This window comes from Barbus barbus, assembly GCF_936440315.1.
Source record: "Barbus barbus genome assembly, chromosome: 43".
Taxonomy (NCBI): Eukaryota; Metazoa; Chordata; class Actinopteri; order Cypriniformes; family Cyprinidae; genus Barbus; species Barbus barbus.
This window is the reverse complement of record NC_136721.1, coordinates 10,655,694-10,673,616: the sequence shown is the minus strand read 5'-3', so window position 1 is coordinate 10,673,616 and position 17,923 is coordinate 10,655,694.

Below are 17,923 nucleotides of genomic sequence, written 5' to 3'. Positions count from 1 at the left end.
ATAAAATGATATATGGTGATTACATCTGGCAAACATTAATCTAACAAAGACTTGTGTCTGCACTGTATCAATTAGCCCATAGCAGCAATGGCTTCTCTCTTGTGCTACTGTGCTATGCTTGCTCACACAGTCCCCATTTCCATACATTTTAATGTAAAATATTCCCAAACTTTTGATATTTATTTCTGAGACCCCGAATCTGCAATAAATAATGTGTGTTGTGCAATGTAACTGTATTCAAGGATGAAAGCTTTAAATCAATACTATTTTGTAATTGAGTGACTCGAGTAACTGAAGGAATTGTTTCACCCAAATATTGATCTTTAGAAACACAAGGAACAACACATTTTTTAAAGGTAAATTGCAGTGGAGGGCACAAATGTCATTACGGCAAATGACCAATCGCTAAACAAGTTATGGTGTGTAATATATGTGCAGGCCTCTGAAGAATAATGCTTTAATGGAGGCTGTATTTGACTCTGAGACATAGAAAAATAATGACTTAAGGATGATTCAGTTCAATATGTCCACATAACACCAGTTTAAGCAACATGCTAACACATCAAATAGTGGTGCCAACAACTAAATGCTTTCTAAAATAATTATAATGCTTTCACATGCCTCACACTTTTCATTCCAGCACATTCAAAGCAGCAACGTACTGATGTTCCTCAAATATTTCAGTTAGAGGTTCGTTTTTAAAACCTTATTCTAAGAATTAAATTTCTGCAATTAATTCTGCCCGAACCGCTTAGCGTACAGACCTTGTTTGGTAGATATATCCACCTTAGGTGTGCAATCTATTTTCAGATGCTGTAAATTTCATACTTGAGATTAAACTTTGAATCTCCCACTGGCTTGCATGGATGCAGCATTCATAACGTAGCTTGCCATGAAGACATTGTTGTAACATTTGCATACTGATCATGATTGGTTTACTTTCTGAATTATGATTGGTCTAGTCTTCCCTGCATATAATGAACCATATATAACCATCTTTCTGATGCAAAGTGTTCCAAGAACGACTTCCAGGTGCCCCACTGTGTCTGACAGGTTAATTGTTATAATTGTTAGCTTAGCAACATGCTAATGTCAAACTCCACTGGAATGAGTGTGTGTGCGCTGAACGGAGTCTATGTCAAGTGAGCCAAATCATGATGTGTTCAAGTCCTCCTGGGAAGTTCCTACTTATGAGCCTGAAAATTGTAATTATGACGTGATGTGCGTTCAATTGCTTTTAGTACCAATAAAATGGATTTGCTAGAAAATTTCAGACTACTCTCTCTTTCACTTCCTAACAAAGACTTGAAGCTTTTCAGTGTTAATGTAACATAATGAAGAGCAAAGGATGCGCATTAGGTGTGTAATTGATGCTTTATCTATGCATTTTATCATTCTCATGCTGCCACAGAGAATGATGGGAATGATTGGTTGCCCAGGGAAACCGACCTGGGCAACCAACAGATTGGTTGCCCAGGTCTGTCTTCTCATAAACCAGCTACATGAGTAGTGTTTTAGGGCAAACTTTATCATTATTCTACATCAATGCGCAAAATATACTGTCAGAATTTATGGCTTCTGTTGTAAGTTTTTAATTGATACTGCCCCAACTCTGAAAGTCAGGGCTCAAAAGGAAGCAAGAATATCCCCCAGTAGTGCTCAGCTCACAAATACGATCATTCAAAAATGATTTAACCCTCTGGGGTCGGCTGTCTCGCCGGCGAGACAAGCTCATTTCTTTTCTTATCAGTGCAAAAGACACTAAAAATACTCTGTTGATTTAGTCACACAAATGTGCTATACATCAATCGAAACTGTTAAGTGTCTACTTTTTTTTGTGTACACTCACGATTACAACAAAACTTTGTGGTTTTGGGAAAAAAAGAAAACAAACAAAAATAGCTCTGTCTTCTCCATCTCCACAAACTGCTTTTAGAAACACGTCACTAAAATGAAGTGTAACTCAGCAAATACTCAACACAGAAACCTGAGAGTTATATCTATAGAAAGCTTGAAGTGTCTGCTTTTAAATTAAGTTATATCGAAAACAAACATTCTGTGATAAAGTAATCCATATGAAATCAACACGATGTTCAGTCTGTCCCGTCTAACTCATTATTTCTAATGCGATCCAGCCCCTTCGCGGCACGAGCCATTCACATGTAAATAACCACATGAGCCGCACGCGTGTGGAGATGCCCAACATAAACAACTGGGGTCTGGGGTCAACAATTGTTAGGATGATCCCTTAGAAGGCAGCAGGTTTTGGAACAGACCCTGTGTTGATTCTGAAAACCGCAGCCATCTGAAAACAAGATGCCCGCAGTGTCATGACAGCAGCTCTGATGCCTGAATGTACATAAACTTAAACGCTATTCTTTATCTGCCTTTCCAGCACTGATGTTTCCTTCTGTAAATGCAAATTTCCTTCTTGTCCACAATATTCTGTAATAAATTCAGCTCCAACTGCTTAACATACAGACTCCATATAGGCTTTCTGTATAAACTTTAAGCCACTGAATTTTTATATTGTTGTTTTAATGCTTTTAAGAAAAGATTAAAAGTTTGCAAATCATCCATTCACTTACACTATTAGATTGCACAGCTATGAAAATCTATCCAACAACAATGGCATAAATTGTATGTGACTATAAATTGTATCTGTTTATCCATCAATTTATTATCAACCCATCCTTCAGTCTACATATGTTATCTGTTTTGTCATGCACACATGAAAAAGTTACAGCAAAACAGCATTATGTAAAGCGCAAGACATAATATCTCTTGGTCTATATGTTACTGCCTAGCCAGCTGCACATTATAATTGCGGCGTGACAAAAATAGAACGAGCAGTCAATTTCATTTGTGTTGGCATATCTTCAGGGGTACGGGACACACATATGCATGTTCAAGAGAGCGACTACAGGCAAGCCAACATAACAGATAACAACAAACTCAGCTAGTATCACAGTAAGACAAAGACTCGCTGGGAGACGTCACTCCTTCAAGTCAAGCGCAGATACGGAGACAACGCACTCCATTGTGTCACGCGCTCAGATAAGCCGAGCGCATTTGCTAAATTGTCCATGCAAGTTGGCAGATGCCTACATCAGTCGGTCGAGTGATAAATGCAGTTATGTTAGAAATCGCTATCTTTAGGATATACCGTGTCCCCAGGCTCACCACGGCACGTGGGATGAAATTTACGACCCCCTTCAACTCGAAAAAAACCTGGAGGGAACGAGGAAGTATCAAAAGACAACATCCCGGGGACACCATGGGACACAGCACTGCATGTAGCTTTGACTTTGGTTTGTTTCTGACCATCATCCTCCTTTATCATCCGCTCACGGTTCGCTTTCGGTGTGGCCGAAAACCCCCTCTAGATGCTCCATCATACATGGAAGCATTAAATATCCACCCCACCCGCGCTTTCTGTCTCAGATGGAGTCATTTGTAATCGCCCTCGACTCTGTTCAAGGTACACCACACCAATAAATGGAAAATATTGCATTCAGATCACGTTTACGGTGCTTAACGGGGAGCGGGAATGAAAGTAGGAACCCTTTCTTTTTCTCTTAAAGCATAACAAAGGAAAACATGACAGCTTGACAGGGTATTAAAGAGCATCAGGTTGTGATAGAGCCGCCTCGCCTTTGTCCAGCAACCATGCAGTAGTGTGTGTGGCCAGCTGTCGCCATGGATACAACTCCCCTAAGGACCTCTTTGTGTACATGCAAAGTGTCGTACACGCACACGCTCGCCCATATGCACAGGGCCTGTCAACATACACCTGTTAAACTTTTTTTAAAAGAACATTTCAATTCAGACGTTATAAAGGAATGGCGGAGAGAAAATGTCAACTGCTGGAGAAAAGAGATGTGTGTGGGTGTTGTGCTAGACAGAGCTTCTTTCTCCTTCGCTCTCTGTGAACTCAACCTTGAGAACGTCTCTGCCAAGACACACCAATCGCATATTACGAAAGGGGGACTTCCTTTCACCCCGAGTTTTAATCTGCACGTACATGTCAAGTATTGGTTTGTGCTGTAAATTGCCCAGGGAGTCTCTTCGCACAAAACAATGACAGTCATCCGCAGTGAAAATACACTGGGGCGAAACTTCGGCACAATTATCAGCGCTGGTTAACTTGACCTGACACGATGGCAACAACAATAATTTCAAGAGAGAAGAGCAGGAGGAACAAACCATGAGAGCAGTGGCACAAGTTCTGCTATGAGAGCAAATATATCAAACATTCTCATAACGGCTTCTCAAGCGACTTAAGGGTTTATTGCTTCCTAAACAAAAACCTTTTTAAACTTATATTGATACTTTGGCCAAAAGAATTAAAGTCTGTCATCACTTAACCCAATGTTGTACAGAACCTGTATGACTTGCAATTCTTTATTTCTGCAGGACACAAAAAAAAAGCTATTTTGAAGAATCTTCATGCAGCTCCAGTGATTCAACTTACAAAAAAAATTAATAAAAAAAAAAAACCTAGTAATGCACAATATATCAGAACAAGCTTAGCAATTCAGTAGGGATGCAACGAATGTTCTACAACCGAAATTAAGTGAATAAGCGGATAGACTGGCTGAACAGGCTGAATTTTTAACATCATTACTGTAGTCTTCAGAGTCACATGACCTTTCAAAAATCATTCAAAGTGTTCAGTTCTTTTTTGTCTTTAGCCAATCACATTCCTGATTCAAGAAGAGGGTCTCCAAAATGGCCAAAATTATTATTAATTATTATTAATAATAATTTACTAATTTTAAGTTAAATTGTGCTTTGTTGGTATGTCTGCTAGAATGTTAAATGTTCAGTGTTAAATAAGTATTTTTAAATTGTAGGTTTTTAATTTTTAATTTTTTTTCTTTGAAAATCAAGACAAAACAGTAAAAATCACAGTTTGACTATTTAATTCATGCAATGGTGAAAAATTGGCAAAATACATGGGGGGAAAAAAATTGAAAAAGAGTGTTCGGTATTCGGCCTTCGGCCCAGTGTTTCATTTTGTTTGGCTTCGGCCAAAAATTTTCATTTCAGTGCATCCCCATTATTAAGTTATCAGTATCATCCAGTAGTGGATATTTAGTTATTCCTGTCAGTTTTAGGATTTAGATTATTTCCTTTAATCAAGCACTAATTTAGCAATAATTTACACCAACAGTTTAAAATCATGATGAAACTTAAGAGGCAACAGATCTTTTCTTCCGGATTTTGATGTACATAGAGTAAAATGGATTATCAAAAAAATAAATAAAAAAAATCAGGACAGAGACTTGGTTTCATCCATCAGTTGTTGGTTGGATGAAGGCAGATCTAATGCAAGCTTACAGTCGATTGTAACAAAGTGGCTGGATTTTAGTAGACAAAATGATTGGAGAAGTCTGGAATACAGTATCAGAGAGAAGTCTCATTCACTGAAAGAGTTGAACATTTTGATAACATTTTGACTTTGAGGTAGGGCTGGGCAATAAAACGATAATGATAATTATCAAGATTTAATTTTCTTCTATAAATGATAACAAGAGTTTGAAGAATGATCAATATAATGTTTATGCATCAAAAGCGGAACAAAACATTTGAACTGCGCCACACAGACCATTTATCCACTCAGCTGTAAGAAATATCAGATGACTTTTCAATCTACAAATCTGCATCATTTCCCATGGATTTACTGTAGTGTAACTAACTGTACCATGGTATTGTGCCAGAAATTAGGGATATTCATAGAAATTCTTTTTACATTATTACTGTAGACATATTAAATGTATTAAATGAGTAATGGAATATAACTACAGTATTGTTTGTGATTAAACTATATAGTTTGTGCATTTATAATAAATGTATTTAGACTACTGTTTTTCATGTAAATACCTAGAATATACAGACACATTTATAGATACCATATAGATACATTTTTACCATGGTGTTGAGGTTTTAACTGGTTATCATGATCTAAATGCATGCTACTGAGGAAGACCAATGGTTAATTTAAAAAAAAAAAAAAAATCTCAAACACTCAGAATAATTACATTTCACCATATAAAAAAATGAGGTTGTTACAATTTTTACAGATGTTACGGTTTGTGATAATGAACATAAATTTGCATCTGCATCCTAACTCAAGCTACTGTCAAATGTGCATTTCTAAGAGAAAAGAAAAAAAGTAATAATATTAACATTGCAGCCTGCACTGCAAGCTGTGCTAAAGATATGCATCAACACTGAAAAAAAACACAAGATTTACTTAATATTTATTTTGCAAGTTTTTGCACACATAAATTTGAAGTAAAATGTAAATATTAAATTAAGTAAACTTACTTAACTACTACTTAACTAAGTTAGGTAAAATTAGCAAAAGGAAATAAGTAAATTTAACATGGCCAGTTAGAGTTTGATGAGTAATTTTTACTTAATTATTTTAAGTTAAACCTGCAATACTTAAGTACATTTCACTCAGTCATGGCTTCTAAAATTTACTCAATCGATGTAGCACTCGGAAACAACCATGCTATTAAAGCATCTGATTCACTTACAAACATGTAAGTAAGCAAGTAGACAGCTTGTTATGCTTTTAAGATAATATGTCCACTCAATAGAATTATTACACAATGACAGTGACAATCAGTGGCTAGTGTTTGAGTATGAATGGGTCATTTTGAGTAGAAAATAAACTCCAGATGTCACAAAACAGTAAGTTACTAAACTTAACAACAAAAGCAACCATAAAACAGTGAAAATTTGAACCTTTTTAATTATTCATGCCCCAGTGCATGATGGGAAAAACGGATCATAACTTTGATATTTACTTAGATAATCCTTGTAAACAAACAATTCCAAGTAAAATATACTTATAAGTTCAAACTTTAATACAAGCTTAAATTGAGTACTAATATAGAATTTACTTTTTTTTTTTTCATTCTTGCCTGAACTAAATTATTTAATGCAGAAATTACATTTGTTTTTATGTAGCATTTACTTCACCAAAAAAATCTTTTTTATAAGTGAAAGTTAGGCAACACAAACCTGTTTCATGATTTGAAACTATATCAATGCAGAAATTAATTGTTCAATTAACATTTAATTTGTTAAGGAAAAATGACTGGAAAAGTGTAAACAATTAGAAAACAAAGTGTTTGTCATGTTCTAGTTGGTTTTATACAACTTTCACTTGGGAGCAAAAATCTGCCTTTAAACTTATAAAGCCCATATCGCCCAGCCATTTTTAGGTATAAAAAAAAGTCAAGAAAAGAAACATGCATGGATGAATTGTTCACAATAAGATCTACAACATGCATTTAGATAAGAGATATGGTGAATTTTCATTTTTATGTTGACTTTAACCCTTTAAGCGTTATCTCTTTGATCAAGAGATATCAGAGATAAATTGCTACATCATTTTCTGAGATTCAACCAGAGTTTTTCAAGTACTATTTAACTGTCCTCCCAGATGTCTCTGTTCTATTACTGAGAGCACTTATTTTTGATTAAATTAAGTGGTATAGATGATTCTACAGTATATTTCAAAAGAAACGCTTTATCTTTTACGTTGTACATTATCATGATGCTTTTAGCATACAGAATGTTTGTTTTATAGCATGTTTTAATTTTATTTCTTTTTGCAACCTTAACATAAACTATCAGCTTATCAAATGCATAAATGTTCATTGTAAAAGAGCAGCATTGAGGTTTTTTAAGAATTCTATCATGTTCCACAGAAGAGAATAAAACAATAGCATATGGGTTTAGAAAGGCATAAGTAAATAACGCGACTGAGTTTTTGGGTGAACTATTCTTATAATCTTGCTTGCTTACAACCCATAACCTCTGAGGATTAATCAAAGCTCTCAATTACCAAAAAATCTGTCATCATATCAGCTCAGATGAAATCCACAGGCAGAGAGAGAAAATGATTGCTGGAGAGGTGACAACAGCATAATAATAATGCAAAGTAAACCCAGTGTTTAAGAGGGAGATGAGTAAACGAACCCATTTCCATGACAAAGGGGTGAAGCAGATGTGACTCGCGCATGAGGCGCCATTCCAGACGAAGGCTCGCTCATCAAGCGCTCGATCTCTCAAGTCTACCGCATACCCTGCGAAGAATTCAGGGTTCTTTTCGCAAAGAGCCCGTTCCCCAGTAAAGACGAGCTCCCTGATGACTTAATGGTGACATAAATTAATAGAATAGCACAGACTCTGACTGAGACACTGCTGTTTTACCAGTCGACAGGAAACTACACAACAAATAAACCAGAGAGAGGAGAGGAGAGAAGAGCAGAGAATGGAGCTCTCAATTTTTTAAGAAGATGTTCTCCTAAAACTCCTAGGAAAAAAACTATTAGCAGATGAGACAACTGTTGACATACAAAGAAGAGCTTTAAAATGAATGTGGATGGCATACTGTATCTCAGATCATTTGGTCTAGATAAATAACATTTGAGCTCCAATTTAAATCTCTGACTTCTGAATAATCGAGAAAAATGTCTCCAATTGCTATCTACTTCTTATGGAAGCAATTGAGATATTAATTAGGATGTATTTTTGATTTTGAAATCAAATCTTTGCAGCTATGACAGGAAACACTGATTTCTAACAATGCTTTGGAAAAAAAGTTCATTTGAAAAAAATAAGCATATACACAAACTCAATTAGGAAATTAAACAGTTATCGGATAAGCATGCGTCCTATTCTGTGTCCTAAACCCCTAAAACATTGGTAGCTCATATTTTAGAGCAGTCCATGCAAATTGGGAAAGAAACCAAGTATGTGTGAAAATTTTCAGATGCAACCCCCTTTGTAATCATTAACATTTTTATAAGTAACTGTAACAGATTACAGTGACATTTATTTTGTAATTAACTTACATAATTACATGTAACTACTTATTACATGTAACTACTTACACCCCAAAACTGGACATAGATGAGGTGTCATCCTACATGACAAAGAGAAGAAAAAATAGATAAGAAGAGACAAAGAAATGAGGAAAGGGATGAAAAAAAGACCTAAAAGAGACAAAGAGAGAAGGAAGAGAAGGGAGGAGGTTGGAGGAGGAGATGAGAAGCAGTTTGTTAGTCACAAGACCCCAGTGAGCTGAAGGTTTCTCCTGCTGGTTTTTTTCCAGAGCGCAGCCAAGAGACTCTCAAACTCGGCTGAAGTGTCTGCTGGAGCTCACTGCAAGGGAGAGGAAGAATCATGAATCAGCCTGTCAGTCAGTGGAATAAAAGGAAAATCGAGTGATAGGGAAAAGAGGGGATGAAGAAGTGTGTGCAGGTGCCCGGCGGCGGAGCTCCAGGCCTGCTGAATTAGTTTAATTAGGTATGTGCTCCTGGCTGTCCTTTTTCAGCTCTGCTGCACACGTATTACCTCTGCAGACTCCACGCCTTCAATCCCCTAATTTTTCTCCCTCTACGGGCCGTCCTCTCCGTCTCCTCCCTCCTCTAATCTAATCAGAATTCCTCTTCACTCTCCATTCCTCTCACAATAGCTCCATCATGAGCCAAATGGGGATTGTAGGGGGAAAACATTGCAGAGCGTGTTCGATTATATCCGGCTGGTTAACTAGTAAATATGTCTGGGAGAACACAATCAATTTGCTGTTGTCAATGTCTGGCAGAGCGGCTTGATGTATACAATGTAAAGACAGCGCAATCATTCGTTAGCTTTACTGTACTAAATAATTTTATAGCCAGCTGGACAGTGTGAACAACAAATTAGTGAAACGTAAAGTGTAATGGATCATCATGAGGTTTATTCTTTGGCTGAAGTGACTGCAGGGTTCTTAAACTTAAACATGAGAACAAAGAGCTAGAGAGTGTGAATGGCTTACTTATACGTAGTTCGCTCCGAATATTAAGCAGTGGTTGGAAAAAGCGTCTTCAAAATAAAAAAAAAAAAAGACCAACATCACCTTCAAGCACGAACATCACCTACGTCACGACTTAGGTGATCCATACGACTTTACAGCAACACATCCAACTTTCAGTGGACTGGAAATAGGTTTCGCATCTAATTACTTATACCTTTCGTGAGGTCTATCAAGTGTGTTCACAGTGTTTGCTCTACCACTTAATGCTTACATTACCTGTATCTGGGAAAAAATGTCTCAGTCCCATTTAAGCAGTGTAAATGGTTCACTCATAGCTAATCGCAGCAATCTCTGATTGAACCACTTAAAAGGATTAAACTGAGGAATGAAAAGGTTTTCTCTCCTTTCACCTCGCTTTTTCATGTGTTACAAATCAGAAAAAAAAAATTGTCATACATGAATAAAAACAAAAATACAAAATTTATAAAATATAAATTGGAAATAAATAAAATAAAGGTATTAAAAAAAAACTCAAAGAATTCAGATACACATTCCATGTAGGCTAGATATCAATGAGAACAATATATCAAACCAAGTCAGAGCCATTGCCTTCGCTATGACAGGCCGAGTCCGACATATAGCTGAATAGCGCTTATCCCAGTTCTCCTCTCTTTTACCTCTCTCCTATAACTGCTTACAGTCTATCATAACTCTTATATTAAACTTTTATTTGAAATGATATCAAACAAAATATCAGTGGCACTTGCAAACAAATAGTACTGCTAGACTTTCTCAAAACTAACTTTTACTTTTTTCATTTTCTTTTTTGCAATTTACTTAAAAACTTTAAAGTCAAATCCCCTCGGGTCCATACAAAGGTGGTCTATAAAATACTCAGAGAAAGCCAACAACAATTAACGTCGCCATTCACATATATAAATATCTAGTCGTTCACAGATTATAATTATGATGATTAAACAAAATTATATTATTTGAATAATATATTTGAATTTTCTTTTTAGCTCTGAATGTGTCCGGGAGGTACGCCAGAAAAAGCTTTATCTCTGCAAGTTCAACTGTGCATTTCAGCAGCACAAAGATGAAAATATGTGCGCATGTGTAAGCAAGGAAACAAGAGAGGTGTGGAAATGGGTATGCGTGAGTGTGTAACCGTGTGTTACCAAGTATGACTCTCCTGGAAGTATTCTTGAATGTATTCATATGAATATGCATTCATATGTGTATTTGGCGAAATGAGCGGCAGTTTGAGTGCCGAAATGGTGAAACAAAATGGATAAATGCATATAGTGATTCAAAACAAAATCCTAATCCTTCATTCCGGCTTTCAGAAAGAGACGAGCCATAATAAATAAAACCAATTTAGAGTGGACCAAGATGACCCAGTATCCATCATCGTCACCAGCATGCATACTTTCCCATATATTTGAAACAACAAAATACTTTTTATAAGATTATAAAAAAAACATATCCCTCGTTCATCCATCACTCTCCGTTAGTAAAAGTTAAATGCCTTGTGTCAATCTGCCTGAACTGATAAAGATAAAACTAACTTCACCACATATCTGCCTGCAACGTGCATCAAACCATCAGAAAAAAAGCCCAACACCAGCAGAAAGAGCATCACTCTGCAGAGAGATTTTTTTCCAACGTGGCATAAATGGCCTTGTAGGCTTTGACTGTCTCTGAGCTTCAGTAGAACATCACATACTCCATCAGCTTCAAAATCAGCAGCCACTGCAGGGAAAAAAGCCGTATGCGAGCAGCTATTAAAGTGAGGTGCCACAGGGCACACTACTAAGCCCGCCGCTGTTCTGAACCGCACCGCAAGAACACAAAACATCTTTGACCCTTCTTAATCTCTGCCTTTCTCTATAGTTTTGTTCTGACCCGTGGGAATTTTGAGATGGCTGAGACGCATTCAGGTAGAGTTAATCAGATCTATAAGAACAGTGTCATCACTCAGCTGAGTGGGCCCTGCCATCCGTCAGTAGCCTCCGGGAACACCATCCCATAATTTACCAAAATCACTCTAAAGTTTGCAGCAACAGTGCAGGGATTACTCGTTAGCTACTTATGTAAACTCACGGCCTCTATGCAGCAGTGACGAAGGAGTGAGGTGGCACACAATGTGGAGCTGTGCACGTTGCAGAACGAGCCTGCGGCAGAGAACTGCAGCTGTCAAGCAGGAGCTCTACCATGCATCCATGACTGATTACAGAGGGGCCGCTACGTCACACGTTCCTGCGATGCAGGCCTCCGCAAGATGTGAAGCCGAACTGTTGGGGAACGACAAATTTGTCCTTTTTTGTCTTGTCTGAGTCACTGTGAACTGCAGTTAAGCCTGAGGCCCAATGTGTTTTGGGCTCTCCTGCTGAGATTTTAATTTGTTTAGCTAAAATGCTAAATCACAATTTGCGTGCTTTAGGTTACTAATTAATAATAGGGAACTTTTGCTGCATTGGGAATGAATTTTTACATTCCTCTAGTGAATAAAATATCCGACTACACGGCTAATAAACAGAATATGTCTCGTAGTGTCTCCTTCAGTTTAATTAGGTCACTTTTTGTCATATGGCTGAATGAATCGTGCCATTTCAGCAGTGGACACATAACTAATACGATCAGGGCTTTTGCTAATTGGAGCACTGAAAGTAACATGGCCGTGGACTGGAAGCATCCACGCTGACAAATCACTGGCAATCACGCTAACAAAGGGAAGCCATTTTGCATATATCATCATCAGATTTAACACAACAAAGAAGATGGATGACTGGCACCGGCAGAGTGACATTTATCGAAGAGCACGACATACAACAACCCATGCTACATGATTAGATTGGGCTGCAAATTATCAGAAACAAGTAGGAGGGGTGGAGGTGATGGCAGTGTGCTTAGGCCACCCGGTGCAGCTCACACCAGGCAGAAGGCGAAAAGAAACCACCTACGGATCTGTGTGGATCTCTCCCCCAGGGCTCGGCCATGCTAGCACAGCAGCAATGAGGACAAATGAGAGTGTGTTGCGATGCTGACATCAGACTGGCATGGGGACGAGGGAACCATGTGACGGCTTGCCGAAGTGTGGCCTGGATACGGGCCAGTCACGCTGGCACAGCGAAAGCCCGCTGCTCCTCTCCGCCTCTGCGCCATGACAGATGGTCGGGCAAACAGCTGTTTAACATCACAAGATTTACAGCCCTCCCGTAGCAGCCGTCAGTCCAACACCTATCAGCCTGAAGTAAATCTCCTGTCTCCTGCCTCTCAGAGAGGCGCGTGAACTGAGGAGCCACTCGAGCAATCGGCTGTTAATCACCCGACCTCTATTGTTCTGCCATAACCGAGGCCAGGCCAACCCCTATCGCTCTCCTCCTTCTCCTCTTTCACTTTCACTCACTTCTCTACCTTCCCTCCTCTGCCCTCTTCTATCCAGGATGTGTAAATCTACATATTTTCAAAAATTGACTGGTTGGAGGGTTGCCTGAATGACTAGTTGACTAATCAATGTTAAGGAAGCCCTGTATAATTAGGCTTTTTGGGATTCTCCAGACACGAGTTGAACATTTCTTATGGGGCATTAACATAAGTTTTGCATCTTTGAATTCAAATATGCTGGGGTTTCCAGGCACATCCTAAAAAGGTTGTGCTGGGATACTTAAAGACAGCATGAAATGGAAATAAATGCATGTTACTTATCTTATTGTGAATGATATATCCATGCATGTGTTTAATTTTTCACCACTGTTCTGAGCTCGTAATTTTTAATCAAAATGTCATAACTTCATCTTCTGGTAAAACGACAGACTTCGTTCTGGTGATATATACCACCCTTTAATCAACAAGTCAGTTTAAACCCCGTAAATTTCTTACAATCAACTGCAAGCTCACATTCACATCTGCCTCCATACAATCAACCACTTGTAGATTGAACCAAGTTCTCTGCCTTTTTCAATAATCCATTTCACTCGAATGTACATCACAGTACAGAATTAAAGATCTGTCGCTACTTCTGTTTCATCGCAACTTCAAAAAACCATGCAAGACTTGACACAATGACCAAAGACCTGCATGTTGCTCTAAATAGGATGGATTTAAAGACTGTTTCAAAAGTACTGCTGCTAAAAATAGCAAACGTCTAGATAAACTAGTCGACCAAGTAAACTAGTGACCCCATTCCTATTCCTGCTTCCCTTTCCTTTTACAATCTCTCTTTTTCTCCTCCATCTCTCCGTTGCTTTGTAATCCATGTCCCCTGTGCGCTGCTGGGAAGTCACTGGGCATGAGGAGGTGGATCAGCAGTGGCTGTGAATGCTGCAGTGTAAAGTTACATGCTCCGGAGGCTTGCACAAGCTTGTGCTGGATAACAATTCCGCCCTGATGGAATTGCGGACAAACACAAGCAAATATTTTTTTATCATGAAGGGTAAGTTCCATTGAGTTCTTTCATTATTATTACAGCAAGCTAATGCTATTTTCTATCCTCTAACCCTACTTAAATTATATTTGATAATTTTGAAGTAGTGATTTAATTAGCACACTGTGCTTTACAGTAGCTGCTACACAATTTGCACTGTAAGACCCTATTTAGAAAGGTCTGTCTTTAAATTCACTCCTTCTAAAACACTGGCACTACATCCTTACACATGCAGACAGACATCTTTGAAAATTTGCAAGTCACCATATAACCCCTACTTTGTTGTCTATGTCAAGCTTTCCTATAAAATAAAGGTAAAAATAAGTTTTGCACAAACACCTAAATAAACCCCTCAGTTAAATAAATAAATGTAATTGTTTCATTGTCCTAGAAATGCCTCAAAGCTATGTACAAAGACTTGTGCTGTTTTTAGGATTAGAATTTATTTTAAAACTTGAAAATTGATGTCTGCGGATTATTTACAAAAACAAGATGTTTTTGCAGCCGTCATGGCATGATTCCACAAAGAGAGCAGAGGTTTAGATTGTGTAAATACAGTGACTTTGGAATAATGGAGGACATTCTGGCACAAACCAGGCATTAACATAAAAAACACAATATGCAAAACTATGGAAAACTACGGAAACCTGACCCGGTTAAAGCCATCTGCTATGCAACTATGCAAATGCAGTGTAAACAGAGCACGACTACAGTGGAGCGGGGAAATAAATGGGAAATAAATTGGAGGGCAGGTCACATGACCTTGCACTTAGTTTATGAGACAACAGGAATGCTAGGTCGCACATAGAGCGAAGCATTTACTCTGCTCTCATCTGCCCACCCCTCCTCCTACTCGCTCTGGCATCTGGCACCTTCTCCTACTCTGTAATGCCAGGTAATTACCTACCCTATCTGTTGCTGCTTACCCATTCTAGCTACTCTCAAAACATTCAGGAAAAGCAGTGGGCTCCTTTAATTATCTGCTTTCTGCATCACTCTGGAACGCGTCCAAGTCTATCCCCCTGGACCGCCTCAAAATAAATCAGGGATTCATACCAAAACCAGCCACGCTTGTGTCCATAGCGCAGCATTACAGTACGTGTCGTGGGCTGCGCCACTTATGTTGAATACTGCGGTTCAAGCAACACAATGAAATCTGCGGCTTCAAAGGCTGCCTGGGCAACTAGCAAGTCAGACCTGGACCTCTTCTAATGATAAGTGCCTAAGCGGCCTTAATCACTGGTTTCACTCCATTACGAACGTGCACAGTGTTTGAATGCTTCTCAATGACCTGAGGTCCATTAACAATTCATTTGGGTTATCATGTAAAGTTCATCCGATGCTAATGAACGAAATGGAAAGGAGGGTACAAAATAAATAAAAAAAAATCACTTCCCTGGAGGTGGAAACAGACACGAGGATCTCGGCGGTGACCTTTTTCCCAACTTATCATCATCCGGAGAAGTGATCCCTGGTCTTTTTTTTTTTCCTCTTGCTTTGGCTGGCATGGGGACTGAGTCACACGTCAGCCTGGATTAAAAGCTGCCTGGTACTTCAGGCCGTGTGTTGCCTTAAGAGAGACCGTGTGTTTGCGCGTGTGGACGAACTGTGCATGCGTGACCTTGGACCTTGATAGAGCGAGCATGACGAGTGAACACTGTGTGGCCGTGTGCGTGTATATGTGTGTGTCTAGTGGCTGCCATGCCATTCCGGTACCTATACGCATTCTCCACACTCTTCTTGGTATCCCAATTTGCTTCAGCCTGGAAAAAAAGCACATACACTGTGTCTGAACAAAGTCTGGGCTGATTTCTAGACCCCCTAATGACTTAAGCGACACAACCAATTAGCTATGAGCTCACATAGATACAGTCATGTGACCAAGCTCAGCACAAGGGCCTTTCCTTGACGCCATTCCTTCATCATCAACACTGAAGAACACAGGACAAATAAGTGAGCTCCACCAGACAGAGGGGCAGCTCCTCCGGAGCGCTAGGCATGCAGCCTTCTTCCCAGACATCAGTGAAACGCTCTGAAGCTGTGGATGTCTGGCCTCCCTTAGGGTGGATCATTCCTTCACCCTCCACAGCATCAATAGACGGCCATCCGCACTGAAAGGGAGACTGTACATGTATTGCACATCAAGGATCTGTCCATGCAAGAAGTGTTAAAAAGTGAGACAGCCAAACAGCAGGAGTTTGGCGAGTGAGTCAGAAAGCAAAAGGAAACAAGGCCTGATTCTTTGTGTAGCTCTTTTTAGTATGTGTTTCTGTGACTGCAATGGGATGGATCTGTGTCACATGTTATCAAAGTAATGATAGCCTGCAGCTATATTAAAGGATTAAAATAAAGACTTTCGATGTAGCCAATATGCTAAGGAGATGTCATAGAGCTGTATAATTATGAAAAAAAAAAACCTTGCCAAGGTTAAGGTTAGACAGACCCACAGACATTACAATTCTGCACGATATTGTGCTTTTGTGTTATAAGAGATAACCAAATCTGGCTAAAATGGCTATTATAAAAATGGCACATTATGTTGTAACACTTAAACACTTAAATAACACTTAAAATGCTAAATATTGAATTTAGGCATTTTAAGAAGAGATTACATTTTCACAAAATATTTCACTAATTTAATTTTATTAAATTGGTAGTGTTTTTGAAGATAGCAATATAAAAACGGGTTAAGTGTATTCTCAATTGAATTACCCTGTTACTACTATTGGGCATATAGGCCTATCAGCCAATACTGAGATATATATATATAGGGCTGGGCGATATGGTCGAAAACATTATCACAATATTTTTTTTCATATCAGTCGATATCGATAATTATCACGATAAATGTCAAATCTTTTATTTTTTCAAGTTTAAAGCCAGATTTTTGCTACAACGTGAAAGTTGTATTACTTTAATTAATACCATTAATTTTCCTTAACAAAATAAATATCTAAATAGAAAAATGTATTTCTTAGTTTCTGCATGTTCTAATGAGTGATATTGTTTCAAATCAAGAAGCAGGTTTGGGTTGCCTGATAATATTATTATTAATAATAATAATAATAATATCACTTTTTTTGTCACTTAGAAATGCTCATTTGATAGTAGCTTGATTTAGGATGCAGTGGTAAAGTTTTGTTTATTATCAAAATCAATAACATCTGTAAAAATTGTAGCAATTTTATTATTTATTTTTTTTTAAGCATTGGTCTCCCATAGTAGTATGCATTTAAATCATGATAAACAATTAAAACGTCTCAGGTTAGGTATGTAACCATGGTTCCCTGAAGGGAACGAGACGCTGCGTCGAAACGCATATGGGAACACCTTCAGTGTGACCAGGCTCTGAATATGATGTGTAATCAGTCAAACAAGGGCGAGGCGTCACGGGCGGGGTGACGTCACGACCAGGAAGTATAAAAGCACGTGCGGCGGAGCCGGCGTCAGCTTAAAGTCATGAAGCAAGCGCTGGCAGGGATGCCGGAAGTGTGGCTACGCGACGCAGCGTCTCGTTCCCTTCAGGGAACCATGGTTACATACGTAACCTGAGACGTTCCCTTCCAGGAACTTCGAGCTGCGTCGAAACGCATATGGGAACGAGATACCAACACCGCCAGACTGACAAGTCCCTGCCTGGGGTCAGGACGAAAGGACAGAGGAGCCGGGAG